The 26,808-nt window shown below is 39.4% G+C and overlaps 1 protein-coding gene across 2 annotated transcripts in view; it reads right to left on the reverse strand.

The window, feature by feature from the left end:
• The window catches only part of SDK2 (sidekick cell adhesion molecule 2), a 418,564-nt gene that overhangs the window by 332,079 nt on the left and 59,677 nt on the right, over nucleotides 1-26,808 (reverse strand). The gene's annotated exons all lie outside the window — the stretch shown is intronic.

Here is a 26,808-nt window from a genome sequence, read left to right on the forward strand (position 1 = left end):
AAGCGGGGGGGAGGTTGTGTGCGCATGCGCGGGGGCACAGGGGGGCATTGAATTATGGGTGTGGGCACACACATGTGACCCCCCACGTGCTCCCCCCGCTTCTGGCACATGACAGCAAAAAGGTTAGCCATCACTGCCCTATACTTTTTATTTTATTTTTATTTTATTTTATTTCAAATTTATAAACCGCACCTTCTCTCGAAAGACTCGGGCGGTGTACAGCCAGATAAAAACATACAATACAAACATTAAAAAACAATTAAAAGGATATATATTAATTTGGCCCCAGTTTAAGATAACAAACAAATATGTTAAAAAATATGTTAAGCCAGCCCGGCTTGCTGGAAAAAGAAGGTTTTAAGGGCACGGCGGAAGGCACTGAGGTCTTGGATTCTCCTTATCTCTGGGGGCAGCTGATTCCAGAGGGTAGGTGCCCCCACAGAGAAGGCCCTCCCCCTGGGGGTCACCAGCCTACATTGTTTGGCACCCCGAGGAGGCCCTCTCTGTGGGAGCGCACAGGTCGGTGAGAGGTCATCAGTAGCAGCAGGCGGTCTCGAAGATAACTAGGTCCTATGCCATGGAGCGCTTTAAAGGTGGTAACCAACACCTTGAAGCGCACCCGGAAGACCACTGGGAGCCAGTGCAGCTCACGCAGGAGCAGTGTTATATGGGAGCACCAGGCGGCTCCCATGATTACCCCTGCGGCCGCATTCTGGACCAGTTGGAGCCTCCGGGTACTCCTCAAGGGGAGCCCCATGTAGAGAGCGTGGCAGTAGTCCAGGCGTGAGGTGACGAGGGCGTGAGTGACTTTGCACAGGGAATCCCGATCAAGAAAGGGCCGCAACTGGCGAATCAGGCGAACCTGACAAAAGGTCCCCCTGGCTACAGCCGTCAGATGTTCCTCCAAGGACAGCTGCGTATCCAGGAGGACTCCCAGATTGCGTGCCCTTTCCGCGGGGGCTAAAGACTCGCCCCCGATAGTCAGTGATGGAGTCAACTGACTGTATCGGGATGCCAGGAGCCACAGCCACTCAGTCTTGGAAGGGTTGAGCTTGAGCCTGTTCCTCTCCATCCAGATCCGCACAGCCTCCAGGCACTGGGACATCACTTCAAGGCCATCGTTGGGGTGGCCCTACGCTTCTAAACATATTGAACTGAATATTCTTAGATTCTCCATTGGGAACTTATAATAAATGCAGGTTGATGGGGTGATGGGCAAGGTGTTTTCCACTACTTGTGGTCTTATATATGCAGCTGAACCTTTTACTAAAGCATGATTATACTATGGAACAGGAGCTGCTGCACCCAGAACTTTTGTGTGGAACATTGGCAAGGGCTACATCCTTGCTATTAGGTTGTCAGTTCATTCCCAGTCCAGCACTTGATAAAATGTAGTAACTGAACACACACACACATACACACACACACACACACACACACACACACACACACACACACCTATACACAATAGCTATGTATAATAGAGGTAGTCCTCGACTTACGACCACAATCAAGGCCAATATTTCTGTTAAGTGAGACATTTGTTAAGTGAATTTTGCCCCATTTTATGACCTTTCTTGCCTCAGTTGTTAAGTGAATCACTGCAATTGATTTAGTTAATAACCTGGTTGTTAAGTGAATCTGGCTTCCCTGTTGACTTTGCTTGTCAGAAAGTTGCAGAAGGTGATTACATGATCTTTGGACACAGCAACAGTCATAAACATGAGTCAGTTCCCAAGCATCTGAGTTTTGATCACATGATCATAGATATGCCAGAGAGGTCGTAACTGTGAAAAATGGTCACAAATCACTTTTTTCAGTGCCATTGTAACTTTGAATGGTCACTAAGTGAAATGTTGTTAAATCAAGGACTACCTGTATAGCCACACATCATACAAAAGTGACATCTTACAAGATCTCACATCTTACAAACCCTTCAAACGTGCCCCACCCCAGTGCCCAAGAACAAACTATTAACCATCAATAGTAACAGAGCTCATCTCTTTTCTGATCCAAATACCGGGGTAACACCCAGGCCTCTATTATGTTGTGAAAGTGTGACAGTGTTGGAGCATCCAAACCTCAGGGTGGGAGATGCTGTTCCACCTGATGAATGAGAGAAGAAGCCCAATCATCATCAAAACTGAGCTAGATAGAAGAAGGTTCAAAGTGAATTATAGGGTGAATTATCATCCCTCTGCTATCTGGCTCAAAAGCAACTTAATGTTTCATACTGAAACATGACTTTATTAGAAAGCCATTTTAAACATTTCAAACAAAGCCTTGAGAAAGAGAGACAAATGGCCCACTGCTTCCCACTGAATTCTGGATCCAAAGGGACAGGATGGCTATATGTCCTATCAGGAGTTAAACAGCGGTACTAAGTATAAAGGTAACTGCTAAGGTTTCACCTGTCCAGTCATATTTGAATCTAGGGGGCAGTGCTCATCTCCATTTCCTAGCCCAGGGAGCCAGTGTTGTGCAAAGTCACTTCCATGGTCACGTGGCTGGCATGACTATAGGCTGTTACATTCCCACCAAAGTGGTGCCTATTTTATCTACTCATATTTGCATGCTTTTGAATTGCTAAATTGGCAGGGGCTGGGGTGGGACCTCACCTCGCCACAGGATGCTTGGGTCTCAAACTGCTAATCTTCTAGGCGACAATCTCAGCATCTTAATCAATAGGCCACTGCGCTCTCTCGACTACTAAGGAAAGAACACACATTTATTCTTTTAGAGGATCTGTGCCTCAACCTCAGAACCACATTTGGGACTGTGAAGAGTTAAATATCCTCATAAAGGGGAGAAAAACAGATATTGAAACCAGTCATCTTTCTGGATTTTTATCAGTTTCTGAGAAATAGGATCTTTTGCAGCAAAAATAGTTAGTATTTTTGTGGCATCTCATTCATTCATTCATTCAATTTGTATGCTGCCCCTCTCCGAAGACTCAGGGTGGCTCACAATGCATTTAAAATCATTATAAAAAACATTTAAAAATTAAAAACATTAAAAACATTAAAACTCATTTACACCATTCATGGCTGGATCTCACTGGATCGCAAGAGCGAGATCAATGGCCCCAGGCTGCTGGAAAAGCCAGGTCTTTACCGCTTTTCGGAAGGCCAATAGGGTGGGGATGGTCCGGACCTCAGGAGGTAACTGGTTCCAGAGAGCTGAGGCAGCCACAGAGAAGGTCCTCCCCCGCGGGCCCGCCAGCCAGCATTGTTTAGCTGACGGGACCCGGAGGAGACCAACTCTGTGGAATCTTACCGGTTGTTGGGAGTTATGCGGTAGAAGGCGGTCTCGAAGATACCTCCTTAAAGATTATCTGATCATGGCATACAATTTGTTTCACAATTTTGTGAAACACAGCTCCGATATGTATATTCATTTATTGATGGTATTTATAGGGCTATCTAACTCACAAAATGCAGTTCACTTAAGATTAAAAAACACCAAACAAAATAGCTAATGCACAAAAAACCACCACAGAAACACAATACAAAGCCTTGCACAAATGAGGCCAAATCACACCACCTTCAAATTCCAAAACTTTTTACCAGGGACACTAACCCCATGGCTGGAGCAAGACCTCCAGATATTTATTTTTTTAAAAAAATATTTATACATATTCATTAAATTGATCATTCATTCATTCATTCATTCATTCACTCACTCACTCATTCATTCATTTATTTATACATACATTCATTCATTCATACATATCCATTAGATTTGATTGCTGCCTATCTTGTCCAGAGATGATTTTAAAGGCCTTATGCTCAGTGTAGAGGTACAAGAAGAATATTATTTTTATGTATTTTTTTGACAGAGAGAGGGAGATAAGGGAAAAAAAGGAAAGGGTAAGAGGAGATGTGGAAGACAGAATTAGATTGTGATCTTTATCAGTGAAGCTCAAGAGTGCTAATTAATTGGGGCAGTACAGGATGTAGGAGAGATTAATGGCTTCCTGCCAGCTGAGGCCTGGTTCCAATTCCTCAGTTATTTCAGTTACTTCATATATCCTGGCTTTTGAACCCCACTTTACATTTCCTGACATTAAAAATACAGTTTTGTCCGGACACTTTGGTAATTTAATAAATGCTGCAAGGGACAGAAAGGTGTTCCTACTTTATCCAAATATCATCTTCAGTAGGTATGTTCCAGGAGCCTCTAGTCCTGGAGGATACGGCTACCCAGGAGTCAGCCTTGAGGATGGTTCTGCCCCTCTCCTGACCAATTTAGAATCCCTCACTGGTGCCATCTTAATTATCTTTTCAACATGAGGCAAAAATATGCTTATTCCCCCAGGTCTTTTAATAATACCACTGCTTTAATAATAGTGCTGCTCTTCTCTGTTGCTTGGTATGGCTATTTTATTCTGTATGTTTTACATAATGTTTTAATGTATGTTGTTTTATTGTTGTAAATTATTACTCTGACTGCCAATTTTTAGTGTCAATTATGCTGTGTGTGGTTTTTTTTTAAATCCAGGAATTGGAATATAAATATTTTAACTAAGGGAGCACGAATGATTAGTCTCTCCTCATTATAGTCTCAAAGACAGAAAATGTACACATATAATCCACAAGGCGATGCCTGTTACATCGCCTCATTATTCTCTTGTGTTCAGTTGTGGTTAATTTATTAGCGATCATGTGTCAATGGTGGTAAAGGAGCGACAATATAAGTGTAACATATATAGCTAGGAAATGTACGAATGCACCTTCATTGATACATATCCCCTTTCAGGTGGAATTCTGAGTTTGGTAGTGATTCACTGGTAAATCCTCCCAAATGATACTCAGTATATACCACTAATAGCATGAGCCCACAATCCCTGCTCAAATCTCAGGATATGTCAGCAATTCCTGCTTAGTTTCTGCAGAACCACAACAGTCCAGTGGTAGGTTGCTACCAGTTCTCCTCGGTTCTCGCGAACCGGTAGTGGAAATTTTGAGTAGTTTGGAGAACCGGTAAATACCACCTCTGCCTGGTCCTGACCCCAATCTATTTGCTGCCTCCCGAGTCCCAGCTGATCGGCTAGAAGGAAAAATATCAGGGCTCACTTGACAAAGAAGAGGGAAAAAAAGAAACAAGACACTTTAGCTTTAAATTGAGAAGCCAAGAAGCCTCCCAATTGATTGGCTAGAACTGATCCGCTCCTTGTAAACCACTCAGTGGTGGTAGATTGGCAATTGAGGCCAAGCTGTCTGAAAGCGGTTTCCAATGCTCTCGGTGGTGGCAGAGCGGCAAAAAACTGTTTAAACTCTTGCCACGGCACTTCAAAGGGCCGCCCTACAGCTGATCAGTGGTAAAAGGCAGTGTGGTGGTAGACCAGTGCGCTCCAAAAACAAATGGGTAGACCGGTATGCTCCAGAAACAAATGGGTAATCTGCAAGCAGTTAAAAGCCTGGTAGACCTCTGCTAAATCCTAAAGAATTGTTTGTCACATGACCATCAAACCACGCCCACAAAATAAGCCACGCCCACAGAACCGGTAGTAAAAAAAATTAGAACCCAGTCCTGTTCTAATTCTATTCTTAAGTTCAAACAATATCTAGAAAATAATGTTAAGGGGCAGGACATTATACACAGCATCCCCAGGTGCATCATTCCTTCCTTCTTACACACTGACCTTGCTCAATTAAGAGACCTTGCAAGAGGAGCTGGTGTTCAATTTGCATTATTTTGAATGCAAATTATATATATTTCTAATTTTTAATTTTTTTTTTTAACATTTCTGTACTGCCCAACTCCCTCAAAGAGGGAGACAACTTCTATCATCATGTATGATCCATAACCCAGGCTCCAAAATGGGAGTGGAAAAGGATTGGAAATACCAGGGTGTCATAAAATGGAAAGGTAGAGGTTTCCCCTTGTCTAGTTGTGTCTGGCTCTAGGCAGTGGTGCTCAGCTCTGTCTCCTAGCCAAGAGAGCCAGCGTTATCCGAAAACACGTCTGTGGTCATGTTGCCAGCATGACTATATGCCGAGGTGCATGGATCACTGTTACCTTCCTGCTGAAGGGTTACATATTTATCTATTAATCTATTTGTCTCGAATTGCCGATCTTCCATTCCACAAGCCCAGAGTCTTAACCGTTAGGTTACCGGTACTCATTTTATGCATAATGCTTTGGGCATGGCTACAGAATTTAAAGGGAAGAGAAGTCAAACTTTATTCAGACTCATATATATTCATTATCTCAGTGGGTTTTTTTTTTTAAAAATTACACTGCAATAATAACCAGGTTCAAAACTAAGCAATAAACTCAGCAACTATTGCAAAGACAGGGGTATCGCTTAAAAAAAAACCCCACATGAGAAAATTTTATTTTTGCAATGGCTTTGAAAGTGGCAGGACAAAAAAAGATGGTCTTTTTGTAAAATCAATTATTACTTTCAAGCACCCACTTGAGGGTTGCCTCTTTCAAGGCTCCTCTTATCTCTTTCCATCAGTTCCCCCTCTGTTCTCCTACATGAAGAGGAAGGGGCCTCCTTGGCATCAAAAGCTTTGCCCCAGGCATTTTTTCCATTTACATCTCTGGGCCTGGCCCCAAATCAATCTTTGCCACAGCGGCTGGAGCAGCCTGACTCTCAGCTGCTTAACAGAGTCCCATTCAGGCTGTTGACACAAGCTGAGAAAGAGCCACTGTGTAGATGAGTAGGAAAGGAAACAGAAGCTTCTACTGTACTGAGATTGCTCCTCATCCTGTAAAAGAAATGCCAATTCTGCCCTACCCACCACACTGGAAAAGCCAATATTTCCCCTTTCAAACATTCCCCAACACACAGTTTCAACCACTAAATTTGTTCCTCCGAGAGAAGGCAGAAGCTGAGAGAAGGTACAGACAAGGATTCTTCCTTAGAAAGCGTGAAAGAACAAGAAAGAGAATAAGAACCACCTCGATAAGTTATGTCTTTTCTACTCCTTCCCAGAATTCATCATATTCTATTTTTTATTTTTATTTTTACATTCACATTTTCCTTTTTCTCTGGGAGCTGAAGGAGGTGGATGTGGAATTTACTTCCGTTTCCTCTAACAATGACCCTGAGAGACAGTTTAGCCTTAGGCTAACGAAGGATAGAATAGAATAGAATAGAATAGAATAGAATAGAATAGAATAGAATAGAATAGAATAGAATAGAATAGAATAGAATTCTTTATTGGACAAGTGTGATTGGACACACAAGGAATTTGTCTTTGGTGCATATGCTCTCAGTGTACCTAAAAGGACAAGATACATTCATCAAGAATCATAAGGTTAACACTTAATGATAGTCATAGAGTACAAATAAGCAATCAGGAAACAATCAAGATCAATATAAATCATAGTAGATAGTAACTGGGCATGGTCACTCAGTAACTGAGTGTAGACTTGAATCTGGATATTCATATGTCTCTGCATTCAACCTTTCTCCTGGACTACTTCACAGGAGCTTAGGATAGCAGGAATTACTTCAACATAAAATGCTCTGAAAATATGATTATGCTTAGGGTAGCCATGTGGCTTACTTTATAGCAATCAACTTGATCCGTCCAAATCTGTTCATGGATACAGAGCTATAGGCAGGGAGAGCAACGTTTTGGAAGTTAATCAAAAGCAGATGTCTTTCTTAAATGTCAGTCATGATGTCTAAACTTCATCTCCATATATCAATTAGCATTTGGAAAAAAGTTAAGTTGGTTCAATTTAACATCCTGAACTTCTACACCTGCAATAAATTCATGGCAAAGCAAGGATAAGGTACTCTGTACTTTGAGAGGAGGGTCAACAGCAAAGAAAGCAAAATCATCTTTCTGGATGCTGACATGTTGAGATTTATTACCTTTGCAGAATTTCATTCTGTGTATTGTCTAAATGCTATTTTAATGGATAGACCAATAAAACTAATGAAAACCCTAATGTATTATAAAGATTCTTGTCAAATACTAGAAACTCACGCAAGAACATAAAACCATCACCCAAAGGACTTCTTTCTTCCAGTCATGAACAGAAAACGTTTTCTGGGAGAAACATCTCAATATGTCCTCTCCCTTCCATCTCCTACACACCTTCTCTGAGCACACAGGTAACAATAACATGAGCTTACTTAATCTTTTACTGATTGACTGATTGATATAGTTTCTAAGACCCTTTAGTTTCCAAATGTTCTTTCAAACTTGCTACATAACCATAGTATAACAACTTGCTTTTATATTTCTTGACCTTTATTCAGTACTGTGGCTTCTACTGCCATCACACCATTTACAGGCAATAGAGCCAGTGGTGGGATTCAGCCAGTTCGCACCACTTCGGGAGAACTGGTTGTTAATTTTCTGAGCAGTTTGGTGAACTGGTTGTTGGAAGATATAATGAGGGCAGAGAACCTATTGCTAAATTATTTGAATCCCACCACTGAATAGAGCAGAGCATTTCTAAATACGTACAGGAATGCATGGAGTTATGGACAGTGCAAGAACAAGTATCAATCATTGTTTCATCGGTATTTTGTTTCCAGGTTAGAGAATCATTTGGATAGGAAAGGAGTATCATATATACTTTACATATATACAAATCATACATAGTTCTTATCACAGGGCACATGCTTATTTACTGTACCTAATTTATATAGGAGCACTGAAATTTAAAAATGTCTTTTTAATTGGTTTTTAAAATTGTCATCCCAATCTCAGCACTGCAAGTATACTTTTAAAAAGTGCACTTTTTACTTTCAATGCATAGTCACAAAAATATAAAAATACAAACCTACTAGCTGTCTGTAAGGTTGTTACACAACGCTTTACTCTCTTCATTGCCCACTCATTCAACCCCTAACAATACCACCCACATTAACAAATGCTCCAACTATCCCTTTTGTGCAAACACATACAAGTGCACATGTACATTTACACAGACACAGAGTTCCTTTCAACACATACTATAATAGAGGTATGCTTCCTTCTGTAATATTAGCCAGCTTCTTCCATGAGCTCACAAAGTCATTTATCTACTTTTGTTAGACACACATCAAGGATTAAAACAGGATTCCTTGAAATGAAGGAATTAAGCCCTGCTAATAGTTTTTAAGTGGACCCAGCTTGTGTTATTTTCAGATGGAACCGATGATTTATTCTTCCTTATGTTTAATATTTGAGGCAGCAGCTGGAAATCACCTATTTTCAGTTTATTAAATCTTATTTCCATACCTTTCAAAACTCAGCCATGATTATATATTAACTACCAAACTTGTGCTTGATTAGTATGGAGTAGCATTTAACCATTCAAAATGCCAATCTTGTTTAATGATACCTACCAATCAAATGCTGTGCCAATTCAATCCAACTTTCTAACCTCACACAAGCAAAAGAACAAATAGATAACCAATAAAGCTATAAGGGTGAACAATGAAATAATAAAAAGTATACTGAAAACAAAAATCAAGAAACATACCTCAGAAAACAATAAAATCATGAATTCATTTCACTGCCAATTCCATGTAAATATGGTGTAATGAGATAAAAAAAAATTAAACATTTCTTCTAAGCAGTTGCTGGCCTTTGTTGTCCTTAAATCAATACTGAAAATTACTTCTGTAAATAAGGTTTGGATTCTCTAACCTTAAACTAAAACTGGATAAAGACAATCTATTGATCTCTGCTTTTGGGAACCTTAGCAGTAAAAAAACAAAACAAAAGGAGAATCAAAGTTGCATAAACAGGCATGAGTGTGGATAAATTATTTGGTTGATATAGGAAATAGCATTGTCTTATTTTTCTTAAAGTGCTGAATGGCAGATATCAACTCTGAGGTTGCAAGTGGCTTGCTCCTTTTTAGCATCCCCCCCAGGAAGTGTGTGTGTGTGTGTGTGTGTGTGTGTGTGTGTGAGAGAGAGAGAGAGAGAGAGAGAGAGAGAGAGAGAGAGAGAGAGAGAGAGATTGCCTGCATAACTGCAGTGTAATGAGAGAGCCTTGGGTTGGGAGTGACTGAACTTTGACTCTTTCTTTATCTAGTAAACAATGCCAAGAAAATATGTTATATATGTGAATGGCACAGCCATGCAAGAGTGTTGCATTAGATTAAAATTAAATAACCATTCCGAAAGAATTTGATTTGATGACAGAAAAACGTGGTACATGAACCATTTATTGACTTGACAAAAATATTTTTGTCTCGGCTTCACATAAACCTTGGACTGATGAAAAAATTTGTAAAAGGGATGAACAAGGAAGGTGAAGTTTTTTGTTATTTGAGAAAGATTTTTTCCACTATAATTGATGCCAAGATTAAAGAAGGCATTTTTGTTGGTCCACAAATCAGATGTGTCATCAATGAGAAGCAGATCAAAGCTCTGTTAGTTGGGCCAGGGAAAATTGGCTATGTTCAAGGATGTTGTTGAGCATTTTCTTGGCAACTACAGAGCACCTAATTACACTGAGCTGGTTGACAGACTTCTTCTGTCTGCAACACGTGAAGTGCAACACATTACCTGAAGATTGACTTTCTGAATTGACACTTGGACTTCTTTCCCAAAAAATCCAAGTACAGTCAGTGATAAACATGGTGAAAAGTTTCATTACAACATTGCTACAATGGAAAAATGGTATCAGGGAAACTGAAATACATCAATGCTGGCTGACGGTTGTTAGACACTGCAGCGAGATGTATAAGACACTGAGTACAAACAAAAATCAGCAGCAAAACACTTTTAGCCTTGTCGAACTCAGGCAGTGTGTCAGAAACATCATGTGATTAAATACATTATAATCATTAAGTTAATTTCATATTTGTCAAGAACAATTTTGAAAAAGCAAAAGTTTTGGGAAAAAAATGGTTGTCCCGTATAATTTGCCATCATGTTTTAAGGGACAATTATAAACTCTGCAAATCCAGTTGAAGAAGGGAACAAAAAGGCAATTGAGATGATCACCGAGCTTCTCTCAAATAATAGAAATATTCACTTGCTAGAACAAAACTACTCTTTCCTGAAAGCTAAGGGTTTATTAGTGGCCAGAATTAGAAAATTGCTTTCGTAAGCAGAACAATCTATGTGAATGTGTGAGAAAATTTGGGTGTTGATTTTCAGTTGTGGCTTTTATAGGGCTGGTAATGCCTTCCTGTCCTGGAGAAAAGGAGTTCTTTAGCCTGTTCTAACACGGCTCTTATGTTGTTAAGATGGAAAGCTTGCCAGTTAATTCTAGAACCTGAAGGAGATTCTAGAGTCCAGATGATAAAAGAACTATACCATGGACAGACATTCAAAGATAAATAAGAATATCATTATAAGCTTTGTACAAGAATGGCAAGGATGGGAGGATTACACCGTACTGACTGTAGGTTAATTGGGTTATTTTATGCACTTTAAAATGCCTACCCAAAGGACATTTTGTTTGGGATCCTTGGCAACCCTTTCCTATAATGGACTTTGCCTTGGGAATTCAAGAGTTTCACCTCTGATAGGAAACAAGACTTACGGTACTTTCACGCTCTGTGTGAGGGTATAGAACCGCATCCCTGGCAGCTGCTGGATTTACTTGTGCTTTTGTAGAGGCAAGCAATAAAGCCGCTGTTTCTATGTTTACAACACCACGGGGCAGACATGCTTTACGATGGATACTTCCTTCTACCTACCCTATGGCCAAACTTGTCACACGAAAAGAGAGAAAGAAAGAGAAAGAGAGAGAGAGAGAGAGGGAGGGAGGGAGGGAGAGTCCTAAAATGAGTTTCATGGTTTGCTGCCTGGAAACCATACAAAAGTGAGCAACCTGTTATAAGGTAGCAAAATTGCCAAAGTAGATTTAAGTAGATGGTACAAGGAGAAAACCAGTTGCTGCACAAATAATAGCAGAGTGCCACCTCCAGGAGCTTTTTTTTCACCCTCACATTTCTGTAATTGGTAAACTCACAGCAAAGAGGAAAGGTGTCACGCTAGTGCAAGCCAAGTGTGGTTTATAACCTTGACCTGTATACATTTGAGTTTCAGGGCACACTCGGTGTCCTTAAATAGCCTCGCCTGCTTGCAGAGCTGAGAGCTGCTACAGGTTAATGGGCCAGTGACTCAATGCACCTGCTACAAGAGGACAGTTTAATAATAGCATCCTTTGCCTGCTGTCCTTTCAAATATACAGGGAGTTATTAAGCTTTCTAAAGCAACAGGAAAAGTAGACGATAAGGAAGAAGGAATTAATGACTGGAAAGAGGCTGGAGTGTTATAGAAATTTTGTAAAAGAAGTTTTGCAAGTGGCCTGACAGAATCACAGGGTTTCTTGTCCCATGGGATGAGACTTTCTAGGCTGACCCTCTGCCCAGGGCAGGAATCCTCAAAGTATCCAAGACAAATGGCTATCAAATCTTTCTTGAAAACCTCCAATGATGCCTTTGTATGTGTGTGTAGGATTTGCTGGCGATACCACTGTTGCCCAGGGGATGCCCAGTTGGGGGCTCCCTTTGTGTCCCTGTAAAGTTGCCCACCAAAGGGGTACTCTTTAATCTACTCATGGTCACCTGTTTTCGAGCTGGGTCAGCAGGAGCTGGAACATGTGACCGGAGCTCACCCCGCCATCAGCAGCAATGGGTCTCGAATGCGAGCCTGTTGAATGGCAACCCAGTGTTCTACGGTAACCTCATGAGTCACCGTTCTCTCTATGATAATTCATGATCCGTGATTTCAGGAGAGAGGTTGTTCTCCTGTTTAATAGCTCTGGCAGTCAGGAAATTCCTAATTATTCCAAGTTTGGCTCTCCTACTCTAAAGCTTCCACCCACAGATTCTTGTCTTATTCTTGGGTACTCTGGGGAATAAATTCACATCCTCTTCCCTGTGGCACCCTTTCATGCGTTGGAAGATTATTATGTCTCAATTTAGATTTGTCTTCTTTAGGCTAAACATACTGGGTCTCTTTCATTGCTTTTTGTAAGATTTAGCTTCCAAGACACTTATCATCTTTGTTCTCTTTTCTGCATTCTTTCCAGATCCTCATCCTCTTTTTTGTTTTGAGGTGACCAGAACTGGACAAAGCATCCCTGGTGTGGTCAGACCAGAACTGCTTAGAGGGCTACTATAATTTCCTGTGAGCCTGATGTTATACCTCTTTTGATGCAGCTCAAAACTATATTGGGTCTTTTGACAGTTGTGGCACACTGCTGACTCATGCTTAATCTGTGATCTTCCAAAATATTCAGGTCCTTTTTAAAAATCATATATTATATTATCTTATACCTGGTCATGCAATTTATCCTGCCTAGATGCAGTATTTTGTATTTTTCACCACTGAACATTTTATTGGATAGGGCACAATGTACAAATATCAAGATCTTTTGAACTTGGAGCTTGCCTTCTGCAGTGCTCGTAATCCTTCCCAGGCTTTTGTTGTTGTTGTCATCTGTACATTTCCAGTGGCGCAGTGGTTAGAGTGCAGTACTGCAGGCTACTTCTGCTGACTGCCGGATGCCTGCAATTTGGCAGTTCAAATCCCACCAGGCTCAAGATTGACTCAGCCTTCCATCCTTCCAAGGTCAGTAAAATGAGGACCCAAATTGTTCAGGGCAATATGCTGACTCTGTAAAACCACTTAGAGAGTGCTGTAAAGCACTGCAAAGCAGTATATAAGTCTAAGTGCTATTGCTATTATAAGCATCTCTTCTATTCTTTCATATAAATTGATTGTGAAGATAATGAAGATTCCTGGGCCCAGGGCAAATGTCTAAGTCTCCCCTCTCCCCACAATACATCCCTCAAGGTGGACATCAGCCTTATTAAAAACCATACATCGGCTATAGTTGTTCAGCCAATTGTGAATCCATTTAGTAGTGGATCTTCCATTCCAAATTGTTCTGATTGATCAAGGAGGCAGCTATGGTCAATTTTAATCAAATGCCTCTCAAAGATTTCAGCTAGTGGCTCTGAGATGACATCTGCCATCCTTTATTACTCTGGGATATAATCAATTTGGTTTAGGAAAACTGAATTCATTCTAAGTACCTAGGTGCATCTCTCACCAATTCTTACCTATTTTAATCTGCATTCCTTTTCTGCCCCCAACTTCTAACAGTTTTGGCCACTCTGTGTGTGTGTGTGTGTGTGTGTGTGTGTGTGTGTGTGTGTGCTAAGACAGATGCAACATAGGCATTAAACAGTTCAACCTTCTCCTCATTGCCCATCACCATTTTGCCACTTTTCCATTCAGGCCTCAAATGCTTTTTATCGCGATAGCTCCTTGTAAAAGTATACTGGAGAGCTAAAATGGCTCTTTATTTGGAAAGTAAGTGAAAACCTGGGGCTTTAGAAGTTTTGTTTTTACAATCACTCTGAGCGTGAGAAGAGCGGTATCTAAATTTGATAAATATAAAACCTAATTCTACTCTACAGCAAACAGTTACACCTGCAGTTCTTACCACTATAATAGTCAAAGGCTGAGCTGCAGCTGAATTTAACATAGATGCCCCCTCTATACTTGAACACTATTAAGAGGATCCTGTTATTTTCTTTTCTTTCTCATGACAAAGTATTCTCCTTCATTTACTGATATATTCTTATTCTAGAAACCCAGATTTGTGATAACGGGCAGCTTCCTTTACATCTATGATTCTGAATTCACCAGGGGTGGTGATGGGGTTGGGGAGGGCATATTATGGATCAAGGGAAGACTTTAAACCTCATCACCATTCTTCATTATTTCTTTTTTGTTTAATGAGCTGCTAAGTTGCAAAATGAAGGAGAGATGTGAGTTATTACAAATCACAACATGCATTCAGCTGGGACCCCATTAAGATGTACTCATTTTTTCCTGCCGTATTAACACATGTGTGGAAGTCTTTCCTTCCCACAACTCATATCCTGTCAAATTTCAGCAACTTGTCAGGCTTCAAAACAAGTATGGCTTACACATTTTTCTTTAACTCTCTAGCAATCCACCCCACATTCTGTAATTAGCTATCAGCACAAGTGCCTCAGATACAACAAGGTTAGATAAGTTGCTTTAATGCAGACAAGAAATAAATCATACATACAGTAATGCAGAAGGCCTGCCTGCTGCAAAACACAGAAATCAAGTATTCTACAGGTTCACCACTGAAATCTTAAATCTTTTCCTCTATTATTCTGAATTACTGAACTTTGAGGCATTATTTTCCGCGAGACATCTACACCATGCTTATATAACGATTCTGCTTGGTGTGAGACTCATTCGTTTCAGCATCAATTCTCTTACAAACAGCTGTAGTTCATTTTTGCAAGTATTCTATCTTTCTTTGATATGAAACAATGTTGTGCGAAGTCATCTTTATTAGACAGCTAGTTAGCTTAATTAGTACTTCATTGTAGATACACTCATTTTAATACACAACAATCCTAAATCATGTTCTTTTTAAATGTTTATTTTCAATGCACAGAGAAGGGAGATGATGTATTTCCAATGTCCATGTACTCATAACATCTTTGAAACTATTCCTCTCTAATACAAACATACCTAAGAGTGAATCTGCATTATCTCAAAATTTCTGCTTTTTCGAAGGTCACAACTGTGACTTAGGGTACCTAATGCTGAGATATGTTCCATCCTAAAATGTACACTTAACTCTGCAATTAAACCCTCTTCTTTCAAGGTACTAGGATGTTATATAAAAAGCAAAGAGTTGTAAAAAATAAAGAGTTAGAAGAATTATAAGAGTCACATATGATAGATCAGTTTTTCTAATGAAGTGCCTCTTCCTTTTATGTTGGACTGCAATTCCCAGAATTCCCAGACAGCCCTGGATTCAGGGAATTGTACTCCAGCACATCTGCTGTAGATATCAGGATAAAAATAGATTAATGATTTACAGAATATTAGAGGTGGAAGGGTCCTTGGAGATCTTCTAGTGCAACCCCCTGCTCAAGCAGGAGACCCCGTACCATTCCAGACAAGTGGCTGCCAGTTTCTTTCTAAAAGCTTTCAGTGTTGGAGAATTCACAACTCATGGAGGTAAGTTGTTCTACTGATTAATTGTTGTAATTGTCAGGAAATGTCTCCTTAGTTCTAGATTGCTTCTCTCCTTGATTAGTTTCCATCTATTGTTTATTGTCTTGACTTCAGCTGCTTTGGAAAATAGGTTGACACTCCCTCCACCTCTTCTTTGTGGCACCCCTTCAACTATTGGAAGACCGCTATCCTGTCAAGATGATATCATATCATGACGGAAAAGGCTAAGATGGATAAATGATTAACTCATTTGCAGTTGCTCCTCTTCCGTAAAAACTACTTTAGTTATAAAGGCTGGCTGGCAAACGGCTTTTAAAAATGGCTGACAGAGTCCTTTTATTACTCTGTACAGCTAAATGCAAGGGCATTTACCAGGAAAGGGATTTGGGAGGGGGGTACATGGTAATGGAGGCCAAGTGATAAAATGATAAAATGTCTATCAGGATGGCAAATGTGCAACTTATATCTTGATGTTTGACGTAAATATGTAAGAGCAGGATTTGTATCCTGTTCGCATGGACCCTTCCTGCACAGGGCCAAAGATTACATGGCTGGTCCCACAGAACAGGGAGGCTCCCTGATTAGTAGACTACACAGTTAATAAAGAAGGAGAGAGAGAGAGAGAGAGAGAGAAGGAGCCACAAGCTTTTTTTATACATCTCCTACCTTACCTATAAAGTAAGTAACTATTTTAAAAATATTAATTTCAGTCTACCCACAAAGGGAGTGTTACAGTGCTTGCTTTGCTGAAGGTTCACTCCATTCCAGCTAAAGTGATACCTGGGAAAGAACTAGTCAAACTAAGTCCCAATCAGTCTAAGAGTTTCTATTTCTTTCTCTGGCTGGGTTCTCCCTTTCAATAAATGCTTGAGGGGAGAAAAAAGAAGCATGAAACTGCATGTGATGCTTATTAAAGGTGATGGAGAATGTTAGACAAGAGGGTTAACCACAGCAGAGGAAGCTCACATAAATGGCTATAGGCTTCTCCAGGGATAACCACTGCGCTGAGAAATTGAGCAGCTTTTAATGCTCTTCCAATAGCATCTCCAAGTATTTAGGGCAATGTTGCCATTTAAATTCGGACAATAGGTTTGCTCTCATTACTATTCAAAGTTTAGCTAATGCCACATGATGCGACTTCTCTTCTATGAGGCTCAAACAGGCCTTCTTTTATTGTCACTTGAGAAATGTATGCCGAACTTCTCAGGTTGAAGTGCCTACTCTGGCAAAACCTGCAGCTTAATTTGGGCCTCTTATAAATTAAACCAGGAACACTGCCAACTTCACCATGCCTCCTCAGACCTATTTCCATGATGAAATTCAAACCTATCTTGAGTTTTACTGAAATCCATCTATGTGTAGCTCTTGATTGTTGGTGTCCATTCACCACCTAACATTATATTCTTATTTCTCTTTTCTCTGTTATTTCCATCAACACCATAAACTTAGTTTTAAGCTCTCAGAAAACCACAATCTGTTTTTATTTTGATTTCTTTTCTGGTCCTATTAGTTTTCAAATACTATGCCAGTTAATAAAACTCTATCAGCATTATTTTGCTGATATTTTACTCATTATTTTCTTTGTGTGTGTTTTATTGTCGTTAGCCTCTTTGGGCATTATGTAATAAAAAGGAGGGGGGCATAAATCCACAGAGAGAATTCTAAAATAAACAGCATAAATGGGAACAGGATGTGAAAGTCTGATAGGGGATTTAATTGCAGTATATGAGACTTTCCAGCTTCTTGGCTTGGTGATGACGACAGATACCTTATGAAGCCCACTTTTCATAAGCCCAGTGATTTTGGTCTCTCTGTCCAATATTTAAACAAGGTAACATCCTGGCATTTCTGTACCCATTCTTGAGAGGCCTTTAACTCAAATCTACAAATTCTTATATATGAGGTTGGAAAATCCCTAAGTCCACAGACCGGAAAACAAGCATGTAAAAGATATTTCAGCCCACAGAATGGGGGATGGCACTGGAAATGTTTCCGTTGTTTTCTAGAGAGTAAAAGAAAAGGGGAGAAATACCGTCCGTCTTACAAGATTCTGTTAATATAATCTTATAATAAAGATAGAGCTAGTACTCCTGATTGTGTTTCTTGTCTGAGCTACCTTGCAGGACTAAAACACACTGCTGGTTTATGCTTAATCTGTGGTCTATCAAAATAGCCAAATCCTTTTCACAAGTATTAGTGTTAAATCGGGTACTGCCTATTTTGTGCCTGTGCATCTGGTTTTTCCTGCCTAAGAAACTTTCATTTCTTGCTACTGAACATTATTTGGATAGGCCCCAATATTCAAACATGTCAAGTTTTTTTTTGACTCTTGGGCCTGTTTTCTAGGGGTTTTAACAATTCCCCTAGCTCAGGGGTGGGCAAAGCTGTCTCAGGAATTCTGGGAGTTGAAGTCCACAGGTTGTAAAAGGGTCACATTTGCCCACCCCTGTCCTAGCTCATCTAAAAAATTTTGGAGCATCTTTTCTATTCCTTTATCTAAGTCGTTTATAAAAACATTGAAGAGTACTGGACCCAGAACATAATCTTGAGGTATCTAACTGTATTAATTTTCCATGTGCACACATAGATCTATTAAGGGCAACACATTTTCTGAAACCATTCAGCCAATTATGAATCTATTTAATAGTGGAATCATCCATCCCACATTGTTCCAAGAAGGAGGCTATGATCAATTTTATCAAATACTTTGCTGAAGTCTAATTGCACTACATTACATCCACAGCGTCCCTTTTGTGTACTAATCTAGTCACATTGACAAAGAAAGTAATAACATTGGTCTGAATGTCTTCAGTCTTTCAGATAATTTCTTGTTATCCCTAAATGTTGGAATTCTCATCTCTTCTCTGCTGTGCACTAGTTTAGATTTCATGCTGAAAATGGCCCAATTGTCATTTTTACATTTGTCCGATAGCCAAGAATTAGTTCTGCCTGACTGCCAAATTATAGGAAAAAGCTGTTTCATGCTGAGAAAACCAGTTATGACATGTAAATAGTGCATTTTTTTCTCTGCCAAAAGAATCTCCTATTTCTGGCAGGCCTCTCCTTTTAGTAATTCCCATATTATGCCCCTATTTTTAAGAATAATAATGTCAAAGCTCTAAAGAGCTTAGAAAATCAGAATAGCATAATCATCAGAGGTCAAACCAAAACATTCATAAAGTGTAGTTTATATTTGACATTTGCTGTTTATCTGATGGCTGCAGAAACGGCTCACTGTCAAGTTATCCTGATTACTAGTTATAAAAATTGCACTTATCACTTTTGATCTCCAGATTAACTTTAATTACCTCTTCATTGACTGGAAATAAAGAACATCATATATAAGCCACACATATATAAGCCACACAACTTAGTGAAGTATTTCTATACAGAGAGCCATAGGTATCCATAGTAAGCCAAGATGGAATCAAAATACTGTAACATTTTGTCCAGTGACATCATGAAACAAATATTGTCTTTACATACTTAGGCTCCAATACCTGCTGCAAGTCTGTTAGTCACTTTTTTGTGTCATGGTGTCTTGGTGCATGTTTTATCATCAGCCCCTCTACCCTCCCGTGGTCTCCTACAAGTGCAGCTCATTACATTCACCATCCATTTTGAAGCTGATTTGCAGTCGGTTTATAAAATGTATGTCATGAACTTACGTACTTCAAAGACAGTTGTTCTGTGAATCATTTAGACCAGGGCTGTCAAACTCACGGCCCGCGAGCTGGATGCGTCATGCGCTGACCATGCCAGCGCATGACCACGCCCACGCCCGGTTTAGCAAAGGGAGAAAAAGTCGCAATACGTCATATGATGCCAGCATGCCAATGCAAGTTTGACACCCCTGATTTAGACTCTGTAAATCCAACCATCAGATAGGTAGACAGACAGACAGACAGACAGACAGCTTTTGATGGGTATGTCTGGAATTCTTAATACTTCTTGTAAAACAAAACAAAGAAGCATTAAAAACTGAGTTACAGCAATGGTGACTGGAATCAGGATCTTGCCTCAGAGGGCTTAAACTCTTTGGCCCAACATGAATTTGTTCCAACTGCTATTAATCATGGAGATAAAAAAAAAATTACACTGTGCCTGTTTTGTCCTCTGCAATTCACAGAAGTGTTAGAGCTAAGGATGGCTTTGAATTACAGAGAGGTTTCAGGTGGTTAGGCCTGCAAAGGCTCCCAGGTGTTCAGTAGTTTCTTTCTGGTATCTAAATTATGTAAATTAACATTTGCACAAATTAAGAATTACCTTCCAAATCCATCTTTGCTTCAGTAACTACCTCTCTCACTTTGAAATCACCAAAAACTATGATTCTTACAAAACAGGAAAGAAAGTGGCAGAACATATTCTTGTACTTTAAACAAAAGTTTAAAGGAAACACAGAGCTCTTTAACTGATTCAGTGTTTAAAAGCTATATGGATGCCAACTTTTAGATCAAATAATAGAAGTAAATGGTTCCAGCTATGCTGATTAAGATTGACTGAGCCCTAGATCATGGGGCAGTTGTTCATTAATGTAGGGGAAAAAAATCAATTAGCTTTCTCTTCCCTCATCAAGCTGTGGATTAACAAACTGTTCACTCATGAGTTGTGGCTCAAAATCAACTGAATTAAATCAACTGAATTTTCTTCTTGCTTTCTATTTCACAAAGAAAAGTGGACAAATTGAAAAATAGTACAATCTTTTAATAGAGTATTTCTGTTTATGCTCATTATTACTAGATCAGTCTTCCTATTTTAAATAACAGTATTTGGTCCAAAACCTGGCATTTTTATTCTAAATCACTACAGTACCTGCATTATCTTTAGGTTCTGTGGTGGCTCAGTTTCAATACAGCTTTTTTTAAAAGTATGAGGAGAAATAAAGAGTTAGACAGTTTTCTAGTTTTCAGTTGGACAGTTTTAAGCTTGGTACGATTCCCTTTTCCCTGACCTCTCATCCATGTGTCAACTGTCTGCATGACTATAAATGGTAGCAGCTACAGATGAGGACCAAGGTAGAACTATCACAATATTATATAATATGTAATATAATACCAAGGTGTCTCACTGCCTTATTTATTAACACTGAGGTGTTGGTAAATACATTATAACATGTGAATGCAATAAACAGGTGTGGAGTATCAATCTTCTAGAAACCAATACCGTGTTTCCAATACCCGAAAATAAGACCCTGACTTATATTTTTTTGAACCCTGAAATAAGCGCTTGGCCTTATTGCCATGCACTCAAAAGCCCGATTGGGCTTATTATCAGGGGATGTCTTATTTTGGGGGAAACAGGGTAAGTACAGACTAATCAATTTACGAAATGGTAGTATGCTGCGTGGCATACAGTCAGACATACCTTCATTTTTTAAAAAGAGATTTTTAAGAATTAGTTGGCAGATATATTTCTAATTAATTCATAACTTTATTGAATTAAAAGATATTTAGCACTGTATTGTCATCAAGCTGCTATGAATTTAGCTGCCAGAGAGAAGCACTTATTTTCAATTCACTCTAACACAGCCAAATAGGATTGTACACAGGTCAAAAGACATAGATTAGGTTTCGAATGTTTTTATGTAGGTTAAAAATCAGTCACTTTCCTTTTAAATGGAAATAAATAAACACAGATGGTACTCATTTCCAAGAATTATGGTGAAGATTTTCAAATCACTTCCTAGTTTATGGCACAAGGATTTTTCCCGAATTAATTATTCATGTAAATAATCATTCTGGGGAAATGTATTTGCCTCCTTTCAGGTTTCCTAACTTTTTACATACCTTTGCCACTGAATAGTATCAAAGCTTAAAGGATGTCCTTTAATAAAGAAAAGGCACCTGTCTGAACAAACAACGAAGTTTGACACTTTGGTTTCATTTACTTCAGAAGCAGCCACCCAACATCTGACTTGTCAGTGTGATTGAAATTAACTTCAAAGAGACTTTGCTTTTAAAAATTTTTTTTTAGAGATATGATAAAGGCAGAAAATAAAACAACTTTGCAGAGTATGGAAGATTCATCCCCCTTAACACTTACTGGCTGAGGCTAATATAACTATCACATTTCTCAACTAGACCAACAGAGATTTGCTTTCAATTAAATTATTTGTAGTTTTTAAATTTCATTAATTTGCTAGAAAAATCCACAATATTCTTTGCTCTAAGAGGATGCTAGGTAAGTACCACCATCATTGCGGGCACCTTTCATGACAATAATCTGTACAGTTTATTTATTTCTAACATGCAAATATTTCATAGAATAGTAGACATTTGGAAAAAAAATTAAGAGGTGACAAATTTCACACAACTAAATGCTGGTGCAGTGCATGATTGCTCTTTGGAACTTGTTGCCATGGGATACTGTGAAAGTCAAATTTTATATGCAACCAAGGAAGAAGAGACTTTTTGAAAAGCATAAGGAGAACATTCAGCTCAGACTGTTGGAGAATGAAAGCCACATATCACAAGTCCCTCATGTAACCTCCAAGACTGCAAGATTCTGTTAAATGAACACCAGAGGATGGCTTATCCAATAACTGCTGAGTTGATTTTTCTAAACCTCTGCCTCTGTTGATATTTTATGACCCAGCTGAGATAATGTTAAGTTTTTAAGAGGTGAATCAGTCTTGATTATAGATCTCTTTGGCTCACACTACATATGCGCTACATAGCACATCTCCAAATGTGATTGGAGGAGCTTCGAAGGAAAAAGCCATCCATCCAATCACTCCGAGTGATGATTCTCAATTCATATAGAAACAGGCAGCGGCAACTAAAGTCTCACCCTTGAGCTTCTCTTCAGGTCTTCTACTCAGCATAGGATATGATCAAGCCAAAACATTCATTACCCAGAGCTCCACTGAAATCTAACCAGGAGCCCAAACTTTATTGCCAGTAAATCCAACAGGACCTCTGCCTCTCCCATGACTTACATAACCAGTCACAAAGCACCTGGTCACCAGAGGGCCTTTACATTGGCATGATGTCATGCCTTCCCTTTAGTTGTCCCTGAAGGTCAATATAGGAAGAATCCTTGTTTGGAGAGTCAATACCCTTACGACTTTGGACACACATAAACAATACAGCATCTGATTCTCCAGTGCCTGTATTACATAGACCTTCACAATAGTCTCACCTCACCATTACTACATAAATACCCAGAGTGCACAGTATAATTCTACACTTCCCTGCTGCTTTCAGATAGTAATTCTGCCATCTGTAATGTTGCCAGGTGCTGTGCAGCGGGGCTTAAAATTCATCGGATGATGACCTGTGCTATAAACTAGATTTAGTGAGCATTTAATTCACCATACTGGAGTGCTGCCATTTGATATAGTCTGCCATGTGCTAACGTTTATGCTCCCCTACACTCATGTAATGCTCCTACCCAGGGGTGGGTTCTACTTACCTTTACTACTGGTTTGCAATGGGATTGTGCACGCACTCGCTTTGCTCGCGCATGGACCTTGCTTCTGCGCATGCGCAGATCACTTCTGATGAAGTCAGGGTCAGTGGGCGGAGCTTCCCGCCAGTTTTACTACCTGTTCTATAGAACCAGTCCGAACCTGGGGCAACCCACCACTGCTCCTACCTCTCTTTAGATCTCTTTAGGTTCTTGTTATATATATATATGTTCTGTTTCAATATATATGCTGATCTATGACCTTAATAAAGATTTCTAAACAAAAACCCCCCATCTAATCCTGCTTATCATATATACTACCATTGCACTGGTATGATTATAACAGGACATATAGCATCACTTGCTGTTCTTGTCCCTCTCATGGACAACTATGCTTCAATTGTTTAAAATGTTTTGCGGATACTTCGGGTGATAACAATCCCAAATATCGTAACAAGACATACATTTATTTATTAGATTGATATAGCCGCCCATCTCAAATATATTAACACTGGGTGGCTTGCAGCAATTAAAAACAATATAAAAACAAAATTCTGTAAGATATAAAAACCATATAAAAAGATATAGAACCCAATTCAAAGCCAATGTATTAAAAAACAACAACAACAACTATACACAACAAGGTAGATAGCCATTTGTCCAGGATGGTATCAGGATTCTTGATAGTCCAATAGCGGATTGGACTAGAAGACCCCAAAGATCTCTTCCAACTCAATGATTTTATTATTATAAGCAGAGTACAGGCTCTACCGTGCACCCAAATACTCAATCCCAGTAGCCAATGATATTCCGAAGAGTGGGTACTATTACAGCATAGGTTCTCTTCCTGAGCCCCTATACACCTAGAATGAGATTTGGAGCACGACTTTCCCACCAGGTCTAATAATATGTTATTCAAACTAATCAATTCTTCTTTTTAAAGCTCAGGTTCTTAACCATAACAACACAATAGAGAACTAACTCCGATTCTATGTTTGCAGGATTCTTTAATTTTCCTCAGACTATTTTTAAAAAATGCAGATAAACAAGCACTACTTTTGTGCCAGAGAAGTGTTTGAAATGCTGGGGCTCTTCCATAGAAGCGTATAGATCCATTAATGGAGGAAGTTGTTCCCACCCAGCTCCAACAACAGTGGCATTAGGCATATGCCATCATGTCAAAAGCCATTTTTGTCTTGATTCAGCTATGTGATGTTAGGGGGGAAAATAAATTCTCTTTAATTGGAGATCTCATATTGTTTTTCAGTCAAACAGGTGAATAAGGCATGCCTATTTCCTCTCTGGCCAAAGGGGTTTGAGCAAAGTCGTAGAATTGAATTCAGACTTCTTATGCAAGCTTTGTATCATCTCTGTAATTTCTCTCTTGGGTGATATTTCTGCTAAAACCACTATCCTTCCACTTATGACTGTATGACTGTAATTTTGTTGTTGATATTGTTGTTGTTATTGTTTGCTGATTGCTTATTTGTACCCTACGACTATCATTAAGTGTTGTACCTTATGATTCTTTCTTTTATGTACACTGAGAGCATATGCACCAAGACAAATTCCTTGTGTGTCCAATCACACTTGGCCAATAAAAAATTCTGTTCTGTTCTATTCTATTCTATTCTATTCTATTCTATTCTATTCTATTCTATTCTATTCTATTCTTCTATTCTATTCTATTCTATTCGTTCACCAATCTGTTCATTTTATTATAAAGTTCTGAATTTTAAGGCTAGGAGTCATCAATGTAGGGCAAATTCTTCTTTGTTTCCATCTGATTCAAGACTGAATATTACACATACATATTTTTATTTTCAGATCAGATTGAGATTGGGTTACTACTTCATCACCTGATTTCAAATGAAGTTTCCCCCCCACTTCTCCCCTCTTCTTCTTCCCTCACTCACTTAAATGAAGCAGTTTCCTAGCCAGCAAATCTGGTAAATTGAAGGCAAATTGAAGGCATCATCTCCCATCTATATCTTGAGAAGTAAGCTGCATAAGTAAATGCTGAAAATGACCACTCTTGTATTTGGATAAGGGACTTGGACTGAATTTTCTGCCCAATATGTTCAGCCTGTCTGTGTTGACTCTACTTTATTCTCTGGCAAGGGTGCTAAAATAATCACCCATCAGGCACTGCTAGGGATTCTCCCAACAGCTAAGTCCTGAATTAAACATGCCTCGTCCTAATGAGTTGATTTTATTAGTTTGTGAACACATCGAGACTCATTATCAAAATAAACATCAATCCACTTAAGCTGCTGCAGATCTCCACCACAGAAGCATATGCAGAATCAAACAGCCTCACAGCTGCAAAGGGAGTCAAGTATGACTCAGCAAAAGGAAGCAAAATGGGTTTCTCTTCCCCCCCCCCACCCCACCCCTTTAGTATTTCAGCTCCTGGCCAAATGTGTTGCTAAAGAAAGCCAGGTGGTGGGGGGGGGGGGGGGGGGCGTGAAATAGCAGGTGAATTCCACTCTTTCCCTCTTGAAGGAAAGATGCAGTTTGAAATGTGGGGAGCACTACTTGGAAGATGGGGGGGGGATTTTATTGATTTATTTATTTAGTCCAGGGTAGATCGTCATTCTTAGACCTCTGTGCTCAGGAAGACACAAGACAGCAATTATGTGCCGCATTTCCCAAGTTTAAATCACAAGAAGTGTAAGTGTGTGTGCGCTTGTGTGTGTCTGTGTGTGTGTTTGGTGGGGGCTTTCAAGCTTCCAGGCACCCCAGATCATCTTTCATCATCCTGCCTCTGCTCCTACCTATTTTCTTCATTATCCAGCCTATAGCTCAGGGCTCAGTTTCCGTACATTCTGCTGAATCTCTATTTACAGTTCTCCGTTTTCCAAGATATCTCAACTTCCTTCTGGAGACTGTCTTGTCTAATTAAATCAAAGCGACTCTTTTTGTGGGCATCTGGTATTCCAAAGCAATTTACCAGTCATCCATGAATTTAATGGAAATATGATGAACTTTAGCTACAAATAAAATTAATGGCTAGCTCTACATGTATTGTGACTTAATATATGTGATTTCTCCTCCTGCACCACCATCCCCCCCCCCGCCCCAGAGAATTTTAAAACAAATTGTGTTCATGGTACTTGGTCTTGCTTTTGCATTTCCTTTAAAAAGAAGCTTGCTTTGCTTTGTATTTCTCAGCTGAACAAAGAAATCTTTGACTGCGCCGACCAAAATATAAGGCGCATATATTATCATCGATATTCGCTCTTCTGTTTTACTTAGAGCGGTTCTTCATGTAAAATAGCAGCCATAGGAGAATCTCTATGGTTTGTTGCTGGCAGTTCTCCTTACAAGAAAAGACAATGCACGCAAGAGGGACAAATCAGCATGTAAGTTTCTCAAGTATGAGTCAAAAGCTCAGAAGATTATTCAGGCCACTGTTCTGAAATTCTATTTCAAGACTCCCGAAAGTGTCTTAT

This window comes from Pantherophis guttatus, chromosome 2 (genome assembly GCF_059756535.1).
Source record: "Pantherophis guttatus breed Tessera chromosome 2, ASM5975653v1, whole genome shotgun sequence".
Lineage (NCBI taxonomy): Eukaryota > Metazoa > Chordata > Lepidosauria > Squamata > Colubridae > Pantherophis > Pantherophis guttatus.